The sequence below is a fragment of the Stegastes partitus genome, unplaced genomic scaffold, assembly GCF_000690725.1.
Source record: "Stegastes partitus isolate 25-593 unplaced genomic scaffold, Stegastes_partitus-1.0.2 Scaffold1533, whole genome shotgun sequence".
Classification (NCBI taxonomy): Eukaryota; Metazoa; Chordata; class Actinopteri; family Pomacentridae; genus Stegastes; species Stegastes partitus.
Genome location: NW_007579264.1, coordinates 94,927 through 112,382, shown reverse-complemented (window position 1 = coordinate 112,382; position 17,456 = coordinate 94,927).

Sequence of the window (17,456 nt, the reverse complement as noted above, 5' to 3'; positions counted from 1 at the left end):
AAACGAATAAACCTTGACGTGTAGATTTTTTATTATTTTTTTATTCCACTTTATGCACTCCAACTCTAATTTCTGGTTAAGTAGAGGTGACGACAGGGGCGTCACCTCTTTGGTGCTGCTCGAATTCTGCTTTGTTGTTTTTTTGACACCAGCACCTCTTTCTCTCTCTCTCTCTCTCTCTCTCTCTCTCTCTCTCTCTCTCTATCTTGCCCTCACAAAAAAAAAAAAAAGAAATAAAATTGAAAAGACGCACACAGGTTGCAAGTTCTGTAGGTAGTAGGTTAAGAGGATGTCAATTGAAAAATCAAAGTTTGATGCAGCTATAGAATATTCCTACATCTTGCGTAACCAGAGAATGAACCGTAATTGTGGGCCTTTGTAAACAGCGTAAGGAGAGAAGATAAAAGGAAAAACTAAATAGTGTGCAGTCGGTAGAGGTCACAAGGACATAAAGGGATCATCTGTCAAGGTTAAGTTTGATCCTTTTTTTTTTCTATCAGATCTGAGATCTATAAAGGTTCATTGTTTAATGAATAATTACAGCCAAGTTAAGAATCATTTGAGGTCTTTGTCTGCCACGTTCTCAAAATTTCATATTAAAAAACACACAGCTTCAAGACATCCACCACATTCTGTTAATTTATTTTCTAAACCCACTGAGTGATTGGAATAGTTTATAGTTTGACAAGGACAGCTCTGTGCTGATTTATCTCAGAGGAAGAGAGAGGGGACAGCAGATAGAGGAGGCAAGACACTAAGAGGCTGCGCCCGCTAAATGCAAACTGTTTGTATGCAGTGTGCTCCACTTTTGCGTTAATTAAATCAACATGGAAAAAAAAATTCTGATAACAGTATTTGCATTTCATTAGGCCTTCATGTCTGCGCCACAATAAACTAGTTATACTTTAAAATAATCTTTAGTCATAGTTGACGAAATTTCTAGTCATAGTTAACGAAAAGTACATTTAAAAATCCAATGCCCCCCCTCTGCATTTATTGGAGTTGGTGTTTGTGCACTCGATCCAAGTGAATTCCTTTCCTACTTTCAAACAATTTCATGCTCCAATTTCAAAGCCTATTGCTTCAAAGATAACAGAGGAACATGGAGGAAATTGTGATCATTTGGCTAAGATCCCTTCTGAGTTCATTAGCTGCCCACATTAATTGAAAACAAACAGGATAAATTGACCACAAATGGAATTTTTGGTGAAATCTTGTCAGCAATCCAATAATGGTGTTGAAAAAAAAAATATCATTTCAATTACAGTGTAAGCTGTCTAAAGCCGGGGTCAGATCTGCCCCTCTCCACTGAACTTCAGGGCTTCCCAGGCTCTGTCTTGGTGAGAGCATCCAGGGACTTGAACACAGACGATTACTGAGGTAATTTGGCTGAAAGCCCACTTGAATTGGCCCAGACCCTCGATACTATCAGCTTCACAATTAACCAACAAAAACAGATAACCTCCAAATCTCTGCAAGCCGTTGCAGCTATAATAGCTCACCGGTCTTGCTCAACACACACGCACACACACACACACACACACACGCACACACGCACACACACTGCACATACACTCCTGCATATTCTGTACATATACAGATACAGTACAGAACAACACACTCATGAAGTCGCACACAAAATGCTTGCACAAACCCAAATACACTGCAGGGATTTCTGTCCAATTAACATGCATGCAAAGCAATTTAGAACCCAACAAGATGTTTTTGTCTGACTGCTCCAGGGTAATTTAGCACTTCTGTTTCCACACAAGCCTGCCATGGAGGGAGGAGGGGGTGGAGCGAAGAGGGGTTAGAAAAGTGGAATGGATTTCTTGATTAAAACTGGCCTTTCCCCCCTCTCTCTGCGTACGGAGGCGCGAGGCTGCGGCTACACACACGCAGCAAACATGCAGCGAATCCATATGCCCTAATACAGAGACAGCATCATTGTTAATTTCCTTTGTTAGCTGTCTGCTCTCCTGGCCGATTTAATTTGTGGTGCTGTTTTAGTGAGCGCTGGGCAGGAATTGAATTAACAGACATTCGTTCAGTCGTACATTCCTCTGTCTCCGTCTTGTTGTGTGTGTCAGTTTTACATACTGTTCAATAATTGGACTTAGATTACTGTTGATGTGAATGCATGATCACACTGATGCCTCGCTGCAACACAAGTCCAGAGATGGTTAGCTGACTGATGTGGTTTGTGTCGTTCGGACTAAATTAATTCTCAACAACACACGGGCAAATGCGCAACTGTTTATTTAAACAGGAAAGCATCTTTGTTTAACACTTTTATCTTTTATTTGTCATGACCGTCGCTCGCTGCGCCTTTATCTGTTTCAGTATTTCTCTCTCAAATATGGAAACACTCGTATTAAAAGTTTTGAGTGGGTGACTTGCTCGCCTTTTTCCGCTGAAAGTTAATTGTTTGGCAGCATAAGAGCAGTAAACACAGACAAATGACGCATGGGATGTGAAGATCAGAGCGAGGGAAAAACGACTCTAAGTGTGAGACAGAAAACATATCAGACAAACGTGGTGTTTGGGCGTCCACCTTCACAGCTCCTTCCTCCTCACCCTTTCTTCACGTAATTAAACCTATAGTCACTTTCAATTAGCTAGCTTTTCTCCCTGTGCATGCCTTTATGCAAAAATTAATTAGTCAATTAGCCAATTAACATGTGAGCAGGTCTTTGTGTTAACGAGGCTTTTACAAGCTGTGGCAACCCTGCAGTAATGGCAGACAGGCAATAGACGCCATGGGACTAGTTCACACCACACTGATTCTACACAACCGGGCTACATAATCACGGAGCGAGCGCGCACACACTTTTCATTTACTGCTGCAAACCCCTTTAACTCATACTCCACATAGCAGATGGACTTGCTTGCTTATTTTACCCCAGTTCTGTGATTAGATGTCTTTCATTAGGTGAATCAAGTATGTTCGGACCCGAGCTGGAGCGCAGCCAGAATTCCCCGTAGACTCCTAATGCTGCCACGCTTGAGGCCCAGCGCTTGCACACTGTTCCTGCTAAAAGCAAGCGGCCTTCCTCTATTAGGCCTCGACCACAAATCACAGGAGTTTATTTTTACTGTGCATTGTACACAGACACACATCTCCCTCTCGAGTCACATAATATGCACGGCCTTTTCTTTTCCTGCTCTCACACAGAAGCGCGCGCGGGCAGAAAATGTGCGCGCGGTCCAGTTGTATCAGGCTGCGTCTGTTCTGTGTCTGTGTATAAATACGGCCCAGAGACAGCAGTAATGGCTCCTGCTTCAAATAAACAGAGTGCAGAGAAGCCTCCCATCCCTGCTTCCCTCTGACCTAAATCACGACTGGACAGACACCCCACTTCCTCGCGCTGGACGTTCTCAAAGCAGACCGGCGCTGCACTACCAGATCCGTGCACAGGTATGTGTGTGTGCGTGCATGTGGATAAGCGAGAGGGCAAGCAAGCAGAGAGAGTTTTGATATATTCCACATGTTGCTCGCAATCCAGACACAACAACTCCTCGGCATAAGGAGGAGTGTTATACATATATATGTATTTCCAAAAAAAAAAAAGAAAGAAGCGAGGAGACGGGGAGAGGTTTCTGCTGGTGTGGAGGAAAAGGGAGTTATCGTGGATATTGAGCTGGTGGGGGTGGGAGAGAATCAACACACATGCTTTTAGGAAAGGAAAAAGAATCTGAGGAAAAGTGTGAGCTGCTTAGAGTTTTCGTGTACTCAGAGGTAGAGAGTGGATTAGGAGGGAGCAGGAGAACGAACAGGAAGAGAGGTCACGGCGGGTTCACGTAAAAGAGCCATCTGATCATCAAAACAGAACCCAAATAAAGAACCTGTCATTTTTGGTTTAATTTATATAAATAGACACCTACACACACACACGCACGCGCACGCACACATTTTGCGCTGGTAGCCCAGATCCCTCTGTCAGTAAAGAGCACCGGCCTCCTTGAGAACGTTTATTTTCCCGTTCCGTCAATCTAAACAATCCCTTAAAAGGGATCGCAGATGTTTATGGGCCTTCACAGAACAAATGCTGCCTTTCTGACCTGCAGATACACACTGCACTCAAAAGCATGCAAATACACACACACACACACACACACTCACACACAAACACACACCCACACACACACACACATTCTCCCCCAGAGGAAGGAAAAAAGAGGCAAGTGCTTGTAATGAAGACACACGCTATGAAAGAGAAAGGCAGAGGATGGGACCAAAGTCAACAGCAGCCTCAGCTTAGTGTCACTGACATAACAAACACTCCACATGCTCTATTTTTTTTTTTTTTTACGTGTCCTGTTTTGGGATATGCACAGTTTTTAGTAAAGCATACAGGTGATGAGTCATACTAATGGGCAGAAAAAAATAAATGGATTACCACTAGCACCGCCGAATTTCAAAGCGATCGGACAAATGAGAGTATACAGAGCACTCTTCACAGAGGAAATAGGAGAAGAGGACAGGAAGGCTGTGTGAGTGTGTGAGTGTGTGTGTGTTTGCCTGTTTTTTAAAGGCTTGTTAAAAAGGCTGACCGCTCTGCCTGGGCTCTAAAGCCACTCAGACAAGCGGTGTTTTAGTGTAAACACACACAGTGGTTTTCCCCTTACATGGCCATGTGCTGCCAAACTGTGTTTGTGTGTATCTTTGTGTGCTGAAGATGGGTGATTATGGTCATTATTAACCTGCACAGTGTTTGTGTGTGTGTTCGTGTGCAGGAGTGAGCTCATTTTCTAGAACAGGGTTGTTTATACAGTGCCAGGTATTTTATGTCACTGACACGGTGCCACTCTACAGGGCATAACTTTCATCTCACAGACACACACACTGCTGGGAGCTCTCGGTGGATTAGGGTTTATTCTTCCCCCCCAAAATATCCATTTAGCGGAAGAAGGAAAGATTAAATGGTATGTAAAAGTGCGACACATTTTGAAGCTGCCGTGGAGTTATCCCATCATCTTTGTAGGACAATACCCTCCGGCTCAAACGCCCTGTGCTGGTGGTCAAATAATTTTCAAATTGGTGACTTCAAAAAACTTTATCCGGGATTCTTTTTGATTGCTCTGACACTTTCCCGTTAGTTCATTAGCTCTATCTGTGGCCATATATGGCAAATAAATGAAGTTTGAGTGTTTTTATAGCCTTAAGATGGTTCGGTCTCCTATCAGGGGGTAATGTGTCTTTATGATAGTGACTATTATAACTTTGGGCAGTGAGGCAGGGACACAGGGGAGTGTGAGGGTTTGGGGTGGAGGTGTTGAGGGGGGGCCTTGTAATGAAGCTCGATTCATCTCCTCCTCCTTCCCTCACTCACACACACACACACACACACACACACACACACGCATACAGTCAAATTGGCCAACTCTAAAGGCTCTAAGGGCACCGAACATTGTGATTATGACCGGCTGGCCATGAAAAATTAACAGGTTTATCTCTTTCCTTCTTCTCCCTCTATCTCCTCCTCTCCCTCCTTCTGTGTCTCTCTGCCCCTCTCTTTATGGTAGTTACTCTTTGTACGTCCCCCCCATCCCCCTGTTCTGTCCATCTCCACTCGTCCCTACCTCCAGCCCCGGCTATACTTTTCCAATTTTCTTTCAGTGTCTTCCTCTGAGCCCAGGGGAGGACTGGGGGAGAATGGAGCTGTGATTAAGTTGATACATTCTAGATAATAAAAGCAGAATGGCTATCATTCTCTCCTCTCTCTTGTACGCAAGAGCGCCTCGGCCCCTCCACCCCATCCCAAACGCCCCTTTTTCCCTCTCTGCTGTGGGCAGTTTGGACACTGATAGACGAACCATACGAGAGGACAATGGATGGGAGACAGTGCAAGGATGAGAATCGCTGAGATACGTACAGACAGCTTCCTTCTCTTCCTCTTGCTTGATATCATGCATTACTGCAGCACTTGACACATTTTGGAGGCAGATATGCTCAAGTTTCGCTATCACTTAAAGCTTCTGTCTGTCCTCCTGCCTTTTTTACTCTCTGGCCCCAGTGTCTACTCTGTTTGACCCACTTCACGTCTGCCTGTCCACATTCATTCGACATCCTGCATGTGTGTCGCTGACGCCGCTGACTGTGAGTTCAAACACGCCTTCAGAGACAAAAAAAAAAAGAAAAACGTAGAAATTTACACATTAAAACTTTACAATTGTTTTGTTTAATTTTGAGATTACAGTTATTTGTCATGATTATTCATTTGTTTTAGCCACAAAACTTTAAAAAATAAAAATTTAATTAAGCTTTCATATTTAAACAAACCGGACACTGCTTTCATGTTGCGTTACATTCCTACTAATGTACAAATCTTCACATGAAAGCAGGACTTCATGTTTGAACCCAGAGCAATTCCTGGATATTTTCTGCTCCTGTTGCTTTTTTACTAACTGTGGGCTCATTTTTACTACAACAATACAAAGTCCTGCACCTCGATGGAAACAACACAACCATGGCTAGAAGTAGAGAGAATTCAAAAATGTGCTTTCTTTAGTATAACAAAGTTGCCATGAGTCAGTTTTAAAATTGAGAGTTGAACTTCTTTGATTACCTATTTTAGAAAAAATGTAAAACCTGGAATGAACATGTACAACATTTCCCAAGTGCTCATGTATGTTTCTAACACTGGAAGAGAAATGGTGACTCTCCATACTATCGTTATTTTATGATTTAACTTATTGCTTACATATTTCACATACTTCCCATCTGCTTTGAGTAAACACAACCCGCAGTTCAGATGAGTTCAGTCAAAAAGTGCCTGAGTCACTAATGACTTTACAGTCGCACTGATTAAAGCAGATTTTTTTTTTTTTTTTTTTTAATCAAATCTGTTTAGTGAAAACAGTTTATTTGAGGCAAATATTAAAATGAGACGTAGAATGAAGCTTAGACTGGATTAATATTCCTGACAGTACATCACATCACAGATGAGCAGCTCAAGGACCATCGGAGCATTAAAAATCAAATGATTCACTCTTTTTATAGTCTTTGGCTCTGGTAAGTGATATCATTTTGGCGGTTTTGTAGTGACATGTTTTTCGATTCTGCTGGCCGTTTTGGGGGTTCAGACGGTTAAAATAAAGTTCTGCTTCATCGGAAATTAGTGCATCTCTTACACATCAATATAATTGTACTTAAAATGATGTATTTGCTGAACAACAGCCTATTGGTAAAATTACAATTTACTGATGTTTCCTAAATGCCTCTCATGCAGGACAAGGTACACATCAGCTAGGTGTCTGTGCACAGGGAAGCCTCTAGTCTCCTTACGTGGTCACTGCAGTGCACACAACTCAGACATGTGTGGTTAAAATCTACTTTGAAAACAGTAAAATAAGGTATTCTAACACAAGATTTATCCAAGTTGAAACCAAGTTTTGCTGAGTTTTTTTTATGACCAGAGCATGTATTTTAAACATCAATTCTGCAGTCGATCATGTATATACATTTTGTGAGAAGTCAAAATCGTGATTATGATTAATATTTTATTATTCTTGTAGCCCCAGTCAAGATAATACAATGCTGACACTAAAACTATATATTTTTCAACACCTTGCTTTGATTAATATCAACATATCTTTCTCCTAAGCCTTCAACTGCAATGTTTTTGTCTTTACACAAGCAGCTGCACTTAAGGACTTTGCCTTAATAAGATACAGCATAAAACTGGATAAATTTAAAAAAATAAGCAAAGATCAGTACAAATCTGAGGACGCCGAGCTGGCTTATGATACCTAACTATTTGAGATTTGTTATGAAAAAACACAGGCTGGAGTCTATCCCAGCTGACTTAGGGTGAAGGCAGGGGACACCCTGGACAGGTCACCAGTCTATCACAGGGCTACACTTAGAGACAGACAACCAGGCACACTCACATTCACACCTATGGACAATTTAGAATCACCAATTAACCTCAACATATTTTTGGACCTTGTGGGAGGAAGCCGGAGAACCCGGAGCGAACCCACGCTGTACGGGGAGAACATGGAGACTCCATGCAGAAAGATCCTGGTGCCCCCACCGGGACGCGAACCAGCGACCTCCTAGCTGCGAGGCAACAGTGCTACAAACTTTGCCACCTTGCAGCCCATAATGTAACTTAAGATACCCAATCCGTAGTTCGAAAAAACACAAAAAAACAGATTTGATTTTACACACACAGGTTTAAGTGTGTTTTTACATGATGTATACAGAAATGTGGCGCTAACAGAGAGCATGAGGGCCTCTTGAATTTCACCCAGACTATCTGCAAACCTTTAAAATATCCGCTAAATACATGATCTCCTTGAGTCCCATCAACACATGGTACAAAAGCAAGCGTTTCTATATTTTTGTGTCTGCAGGTGACACACTCCCTCCTCCAAATGCACACACTACACATCCATAATTACAGTATAGTCAAAACTGGTCATATTAAATCAGCGAGTGACCTTGTCATTTATGGCGGTTTCAAACAGAAGCCATGGTAATCTTTATTTTATGTTAACCTTCATTTCACTGTCACTGAGTCTTAATATTAATGTACTCATCTTACTGTCCGCAAGGAAGACGATTCCCTTAAATATTGAGATGCTTAGACTTTAATGGCACATGAACTGGCCTTGACGCTGTCCCAAAACACACACACATATGCACACACACAAAAGGGTCCAGTAAAAACAGTCCAAGGGGAAACGGACAGTCGAGTGCTCTTCTGCCAACGGAACACTTTGTTCCTCCAGAACGTAAACATACTGATTTATCTCAACAGCTCTCTTCAAACATAGCCGCCTCTCTTCCTCTCCTCCTCTTCTCCTGTCCTCTGCAACCCCTCTTTCTCTTCAGCTCAATGCCCTGCTGCGCCCTGCTGCCCTCTCTCACTGGGAACTTGTGATGTCTGTGTTAATGCTCACAAACACCAGCAGCCCGGACCTCACCTCGTTTCGCTTTCTCTCTACCTCGCATCTGTACTGTTTCGATGATGCAAAAAAAAAAAAAAAGAGCTCGAACACTCAAACCCACACCGCCACAGCAGCCCCTTGCACGAAGGTGGAGAGACGCTGAGAGCCGCTTCTGGAATAAAGCGACAAATCCAGCCTTCCAAACTAACGTGACTGGCCTCTTTACCTTGCATGCACTCGTGCTGCCCTTTCTTTTTCTCCCCCCTCCCCTCCTTCGTTCCCCTTTCACAGTTTGGCTAAATGCATGCCACCTTCTTCCTCTGTTTCCCTTTTCTCTTTCGCCTTTCTCTCGGGATGGAAGTTTGATGGCTTACACTGATTCCAACATCACAGTCAGACTGACAGTTGACATTCTCCCTTCTTTAAAAAGCTGTCCTGCTCCTTTATTTCCCTCGCTCTGCTCAGATTGCCAGACTATTGTCAGAGGTATAGCACTGGGTGGGGGGGTGGGGGGGGAGGGGGAGATAGCAGTTTTCATAGTCCTCTGATTGTGTGATTTCTGGGGGTGAGTAGAAGCAAGGCAGAGCTAAAGTGAAAGCAGAAAGTGTGCGGCAAGAGACAAAAAGTAAGTGAGAACAGAGGCAGATAATAGGTCGGTGCTGGACTGTGATGCTCTGCTGTTATTGGTCATTTAATTGTTAGACAACTGGTGATGCTAAAGAGAAAACCAGAAATTATCAACACTGGCTGTGTTTCCATCATGTATTTTAGGAGAATTTTGAAGTATTGCATCAGAGAAACTTAACAGAAATCGCAAAAACTGAAAAAGAAAAAGTTGTGCTTAAAGGTTGATAGAAGCACCTTTTAGGAATAAGTTCTTAGCGCCCATGACCGATCACCTGTTCCTGCTTTTTTTCATTGTCTTCCCACCTAGACAGCACGAAGTATGGCCGACATCGTCTGACATGAAAGAATAATCACAACTTTCGCGACCTGAAAACAATTCTTGGCAAATTCCATTTTTCTTTTGTGTATTGCCAAAGTTTCATTTGCTTCTTATTAGGGTTTTGTGATCAACTGGCAAACAACTGCTTTTGTTTCTTCTACTCCGTTTGTTACAGCCATGCGTAATGTAGCCCATGCTGACAACTTGTGACAGCACTACGCAAGCTACATTTTTCGCTCAGAGGCAGTTAATGGAAACAAGTTGAATTTGCATTGTCTTTTAGTACAATTTTTTATTTTTTTTTATCATATTTCATAAGTTTCCATCAAATTTGCTGGACAATCACATTAAAACATGGCTACTAGTCTAAGTGGCTGTGGCAGGACTGACTGCATAGTTGACAGTTCAAGAAACTATTTTAGTTCGCAAATGTTTTTTTCCCCACATTTAGGTAGCTAGCTAGCATGTCAGCATAGCACACTAAAAAAAGAAATAATGGTTTGGATGTGACTTTCCATTTAGGGTTTGGGTTAGTAGACCATTAAATTTGAAAGGTGAGGAAGCAGTTAGCTGTTGACTGTTCTTCGCACAGTCACTGACAAAACCAAAAAAAAAAAAGCGCACTGAAAGGAAACGGTCCACCATCTCACATAACCTGTTTCATAATTCCTGAGTCACATACAGCCGGAGCGTCAGCAGTTCCTGAACAACCAATCACAGCAGAGCGTCCTTCCTGCTGATCTAATCTAACACCCAGATGGTGTCATGGCATGGTCTCATTCATTTGTTGCATTCAGTGATAAAAACAGTGACGTCCAACGTCACCAAAGTAAGACGGCAGCGTGATCAGAAAAGCTTATTAACACCAATGCAGGAGAGTCTACAGTGACAGTTTAGAGGTGTTAACTTATTATGAGATTCATCCTTTCCCCCCCACCTGCTGTTAGGTCTGTGTACATTGTTTACATCTCTTATGACTTCCTCTGCTCTCTATTTTTTTGTGTGTGTCTCGCACCTCTCACTCGGAACAGTTTCCACAACAAAAGACACGGCTGTTGTAATTGAGTTTGTCCATGTGGAAAAACAATACAAGACAGAAAAATACTTAATGCCTGGTATTTTGTATACATGTCAGATCGCATGAGTGTAAGTTTAAATTGGGACCGTTTGTGCATTGTGTGTGAAAAAACGAGGCTGAAGAGCTGAGAGTCGAGAGGAAAACCGAAAAAAAAAAAGGGAGAACCGAAAAAAAAAAAGGGAGATTCAGAGATGAAGTGGCGCAGTGCTTAACTGCTCTACGTGTGGACGGGGAAAGCTTCAGTTTCATCTTCAGTAGGTGTTACGGAGAATGTATGTGCGGCTGCATTAGCACGAAACGCCTATCTTTGATGATATGACGCTAATAAATTGTGAGCAGTGGTAAAAAGAAATTGTACATTTTCAAGTTATACTTCAGAACAGTTTTGTAATGCAGTTGAATACCGACAATTTTTGGTAGTTTTTAAATTTATTTCACAATATTTTAGAAAGTAATATTGTACAAATAAAGGTATTTGATAGCTATATAATTATTTGTTTTGGAGCACAAAATCTAGCATTACAAACAAAAGATTAGCTTAAAAATATCATGCATTTTTATAATATCAAACAACTAAGAACACTTTTGTAGGGTCTCTGGTATGAATGTTATTACATCATAAAGTTCTGAGTAGTCCTTCCACTTTTCTGTGACAGTATCATTGAAAATGTGCTTTATTACCATCAGTTTTCAATGATGAAGATTTATTCCTGATGTGTGAAAGATTTTATTTTTGTCAAGGTCACGTGTGGAAAATCATCCTCCCCCACACAGAAAGTACCTTATTATAAGCTTCTGATAACAGCAGAAGTTAAAATATATTGAAAAGAATAATTTGTCATCAATTAGAAATGGTACAAATGACTGCAACTAAACGTTACATAATCAAGACACAACAGGAAAACTGTTAAGCTGAAAGAGGCAACATCAGGGGTTGGAATCTGCTAATAATTTGTGATAAATAGGATTAATCTGAAGAAGAAGAAAAAAAGATCTGTTATGTGTTTTGTTGTGTCTTTTGCTTGCAAATAAACTTTAACCCCAATGCGCAGACGCAGCGCACTGTAATATTTAAGGCAGACTAATGTAAAACACAAATGTTATTTTGCTCAATAAAAACAAGCACAGTGAAGGTTGAAGGTTCAAGCCGATGGCAGCCAAAAAAAACTCCCTTTTTCTGTCTCCTTTTTTTCTCTGAAGAAGTGTCTCCCCTCTCAAACCCTCACCCCCGCTTTTTTTTTTTCTCCCTCTGCCACTCGTCCGTCTGTGTGATGTGTTTAAGCCAATCCCATAATAAAGGATGCGCCCATACATATTCATGATAGAAATCTAGTAATTAGTAAACCCCCCCCATGCACACACACATACACACACGTATGCACACACGCAGGCCTCATGCATATGTATGTCCTTGGCAAACAAAGGCAGTGGCAGCGTGGGGCATTCTCTATTAACACACACATCCACGTGTGATGGCACAGATAGCAGCCCTGCCACTCACTCGCACATGCACATCTGCAAATACATCAATGTGCATAAATGCAGGAGCGCACACACACACACACACACACACACACACACACATCTAAAGATGGCATGGTTGAGATGGGAGGGGTTTTCCTCTCTCATCAATAGAGAAACCTATAATTTCCTCCAGGTTAAAAAAAAAAAAAGAAGAAAAAAAAAGAGTGCTCAGATCAGCACTGACTCCCAACTTCTAACTCATTCACTGTCTGACACGCACACATGAACGCACGCTGACAACCCTGCATCACTATTGCATCACATTTAACAAAAGACAGTGAGGCATGTTTAAGAATCCAAACCCTGGTGGGATGCTGCCTCCTCAACTCCCATCTCTCTGCAAACACACACACACACACACACACACACACACACACACACACACAATATTACTCTCTCCCTGAATGTTATCTCTCGCTGAACAAAAAAACAGCTGAATGCAAGTGAGAATTGGAACAATCAATGCAAAATGATTGCATCATGTGAAGTGCGTCTGTTGCTTTGAATCTAAAAGGTTTGGTGGGTTTAAGCTTTTGTGGAACGCGGGGTTTTATGCCATCTGACATCCTGAGCCTTCCAGCAGATAAGTTTTGTTCCAGTTTTGCTGAATTGGATGATACAAAGATGAGTAAGACAGGTGAAGTGAGGGATGAGTTATAGGTGACAACAAGCACAGGGAGAGGGCGGATTTGACAAACTGAGACGGATAGAGTAGTGAGGTGAGGAGTTCGGTCGTACTTTGTGCTGCATTTTGACTTAAAAAACTCTCTTTTGTTTGACTACTTCTTACTCTCCTTTCCCAAGGCAGCTGTTTGACTTCTGTTTATACTTGAGAGTGTCAATGGTCCCGCGCTTCTGCACTCACCTCTCATGGTCAAATAGCACAAAGAAACTGACAGATTGTACAATAAACCAGCAAATCTTAGAAAAAGTGAAAATATGGTTCCCCCATTAGAAATTAAATCTGAACTGTACACTGGAAAATTAATACAGACAAGATTTTTAAACTGTTACATAAGAACTAACAACAGCAATGAATGTAAAGCTCATTGTTGGTTAACCTCATCCAATTAGGCACATTGTTTAGAGTGCAGAGGCGTTCATGGATGCAGCTGAGGAAAATACGTCCAGCAAAGCAACAAATACACCCAGGAAGCCGGGTTCAGGTTTACCAAAGAGAGGCCACTAGGCAAAAACAATGCCAAACTTATTCCATCATTGTTGTAGAAAGAAGATGGCAGCGGGGAGCGGAAAAAGAAAAGGAAAGTAGGTCAGAAGGACTGCAGTGCTGCACACAAGAGACAAATGGATTATTTCTTCACTTTGCGAAGGAAAAAAGCCAGGACATTGATGAATGAATTACAGTAAATTAATTAAAACATCTGGCATGGACTCTCCTCTAAATTTAAAATGTGACTGTTTTTTTTTTTTCTCTTTTTTTTCTCCCCTCCTCCTTAGGAGTACAAAGACGTTTCAGGCGGCGCTTTTTAACTATGTGGAACGCTGCGCAGCATACGTGCAGTAAATGTAGAGCTGGAAAACTGAAAATAAAAACTCAAACTGATTTCACCAAAGGCCGACTGTCACTCATAATGCTTCTTTTATTCACAGCGAAAAATCTGTAGTTAACTCTGCCAACTTTCACAATTTTTCATTTCCTTACTCTGAAGGTCATAAAATCTGCTCTCCTCAGGAGGGACAAGATTATAAACCATAAAAGGCAAATTTGGGGGGTTGCAGGGTTTCGCCAGGGCACAGACAATAGAACTATCTGTGCTCAGGTAGCCACAGTCCAGTGAAACTATTTGAACAGCACCACCAGCTGAGAGTGCTCTCTGTCCTTATTATCACATTCTCAAATGTACACACACACATACACACCCATTCGCACACAGCGAAACAGCCTAACGCTTTCTGAACAGGCTCATCTGAAGTTGTAATGGGTCAGGTATAAAGGGCTTTTTTGTGTGCGTGTCAATCAGAGAAGTATGAAAGCCTATGAGCATGCAGAGAAAATGAGAGGTTTGCCACAAAGAAACATTCAGTCGCCTAAAATAATACCGCTCAACAGCCATTCAGAGACTCTCTCACTTTAGCATATGAATCATAGTGAATAATCAGGTTTCTACCAGGGGAAAGGCCTTTAAATTAGATGGCAGCGGTATTGAGAGGTGCAAAACAGAATAAATGAGTAGCGATAAAGATCTGATGTTCAGGTATTTGCCAGGTTTCTATTATGTCCAATGAGGTTTATAAATGTTGACGCACCTGCTTCTACTGGTGCCAAGTCATCCATCTCAAACAGTTTGAGAATAGAGTCTTGTGCGTCAGACATATTTCTTTTCAGAGGTTAAAAGGGTCAGAAAGCCCTATTTCTCTTTCTCACACCGGACAAACAATGACGCACCCCCTGCGGAGTTAGGGGTTTTTTTTTCGGTGAGTGAGGTAAACACCGGAAGAAGACAGAGCAGGAGAGAGAAAGAGATGTGAGAGAGGAGAAGGAGGAGGAGGAGGAGGAGGAGGAGGAGCAGGAAATGAACTAAACTCTGGTAAACTGCACCTGCAGGGATCTCCTCCTGTGTATAATGAGAGTGTTTAATGAGTGCACACTGCTTAACGCCACCGTGTGCGAGTGTGTGTGTGTGCGTCTGTGTGTGAGTGAGTGCGTGCATGCATGCGACTGAGTGTGATAATTGAATAGAGACCCAGTCTTCACTCCAGCCCCCAGCGCCCACACAGGGAAAATAACTCATGAATACGTTTTGTGTCCATTGCATATTTCTGTTGTTCAAGTTGCTCTCTCCGGCTCCCGGTGATGGGTGTACAGAGTGCCCATTGACAAACTGGGGGAATAATATTGCAGTTAAGTGGTCTAATAAAAATTGGAAATATGAATAATTAAAACATATTACTTAATCTAAATGCAGGTGGAGTATAGCTGTGCTGCACGATGGCCTAAATAAGCCGCCCGAGCTACGTGAAAATAAGCCAGTCTGTTGTGGGAGTTCTTGTAGGTGCAAACACACGACTTTGTGTGTGTCTGTGTGTGTGCAAAACAGACAATGCAAAACAGGAAAACAGCGCACAATGAACAAATATAATTAAAAGTGTGACAATGTAATGAGATGTTTATTGCATGGAAGAGACCGGGACATGAAAAAAGAGGATATGAGAGAGGGATAAACGGTGAAAGGGAGAAAGAGAGGAAGAGGGGGAGCGACGAGGTGGCGGAAGAGATGAGCAATTTATCAAACTCCTTTGCTAGGGGAGACTAATTAATTTGTTTGTGTGATTGCTTTTCTACACGGCGCCCATAGACACACGCGTACGCCGACGTGCACACAACGCTGTCACCTGCCTTACAGACCTCCCAGCACATGCGCTGACAAAACCTACATCTCCCTCTTTCTCTTCATCTTTCTGAGTCTCTTTCATAAAATCTGGTTCTCCTTCACTATCGTACTCTTTGCCTCCTCGCCTTCTGTGTTGTTTTCCTTTTGTTAACATCTGTGTTGTTGGGCCAAATTAAGCTTTTGAATGATCTCGCTGCCTCTTCCTACCTCTTCACGTGCTCCAGAAGTTTGTTGAGTAAACTGCACTGAGATGATTTTTTTTTTTTTCACGACGCCTCACGACAAAAGCAGAGCCAATCAAAACAGTAAACCTTGAACCCTTCCCTTGCATAATATCTGCTAATACTAAAAACGCACAAGGACGGCGATTCCTTTGCTTGGTTCACTGTTATAATGTGAATTTCACAAATTTAAATAAATAATTCACTGACCGTGACAATCTGTGGCATCTGCCAGTATTTACAAGGACAGAAACCAACTCAATATCTGGGAATGATAAGAATACAAAATACAATACAATTTAAAATATAATATAATATAATATAATATAATATAATATAATATAATATAATATAATATGATATAATATAATGCATTTACAAGACTTATTGTTATATGGGTCAATGAAAAAGTAGGGCAAACAGGTGAAACTGTATTTAAGGGGCATACCATGTCATCCTAGATAAATACCAAAACCTTTAAATCACAGCAAGAATTTGTCTTTGGGCCTAATTTAACGCAAATACACAAATAATATGCATTATCCAGATGACATGCCTTAAGTTTTCAAATTCATTGCAGGGCAGGTCCTCAGAGAGCTGCTTGCAAAGTGGAACAAATCTCCTCGGGCCATTTGACTATTTATTTTCCCTGCCAATAAAAATAGTTTTCATCCTAGCTTTCTATTAACTACACTTGTACTCCTTGCATCACTTAGTTTCAATTAACAATATCTAACGTTTTAGAGCTGTAACACCTTATACTTCACATTAAATCAACTTTTAAACTTACCAGTGACTCAACAAACTCATACTATATACATCATTTTAACATTTTATATCAAAAAAACAAAAAAGCTGAGCCATTTATCTTAGGCTTGTGCTAAGTACACTAGTAAAACAGTTTGCTTACCATGATTGTTGCTGTTGAAATGAGGCAGCATGTCTTCTATACATACTGAATCTGCTGACAGCTTCGTGGACTGGATCTCTTAGCAGCCTGTGTGTGTGCGCAGTCCTGGTTTCGTCAGGTTGGAGACAGCCAGGGTGTCATGGTGGAAGCCTGTCCTATGGTACACAAACACAGCAATTTAACAGAAATGCTTTCGGAGGCGGCATGAAGAAGAAGCTTTGAAGAAATTGGGCTTAGCATGCTGTACAGCGAAGCACAGGTGTTACTAATCATATTAACGGTGGCCTGTTCTGTTCAGAGGATGGAATTCATTCAGCCATCATTAATGTTATTATTTACATCTGTGTTTTCCCTACTGTGACACATCAGAGTGTAATAAGGGCCTGCAGTGCACGCCATATGCTTGGTATACTTGTATTAGTCAGTATATCTGTGTAGAAGCAGGGATTTATGTTATTTTCTAATATTTTGTAGATTCAGTGTTTCTTTATTTTAGGTTCAAGCAGCCATTTAGTGTTATATGCAT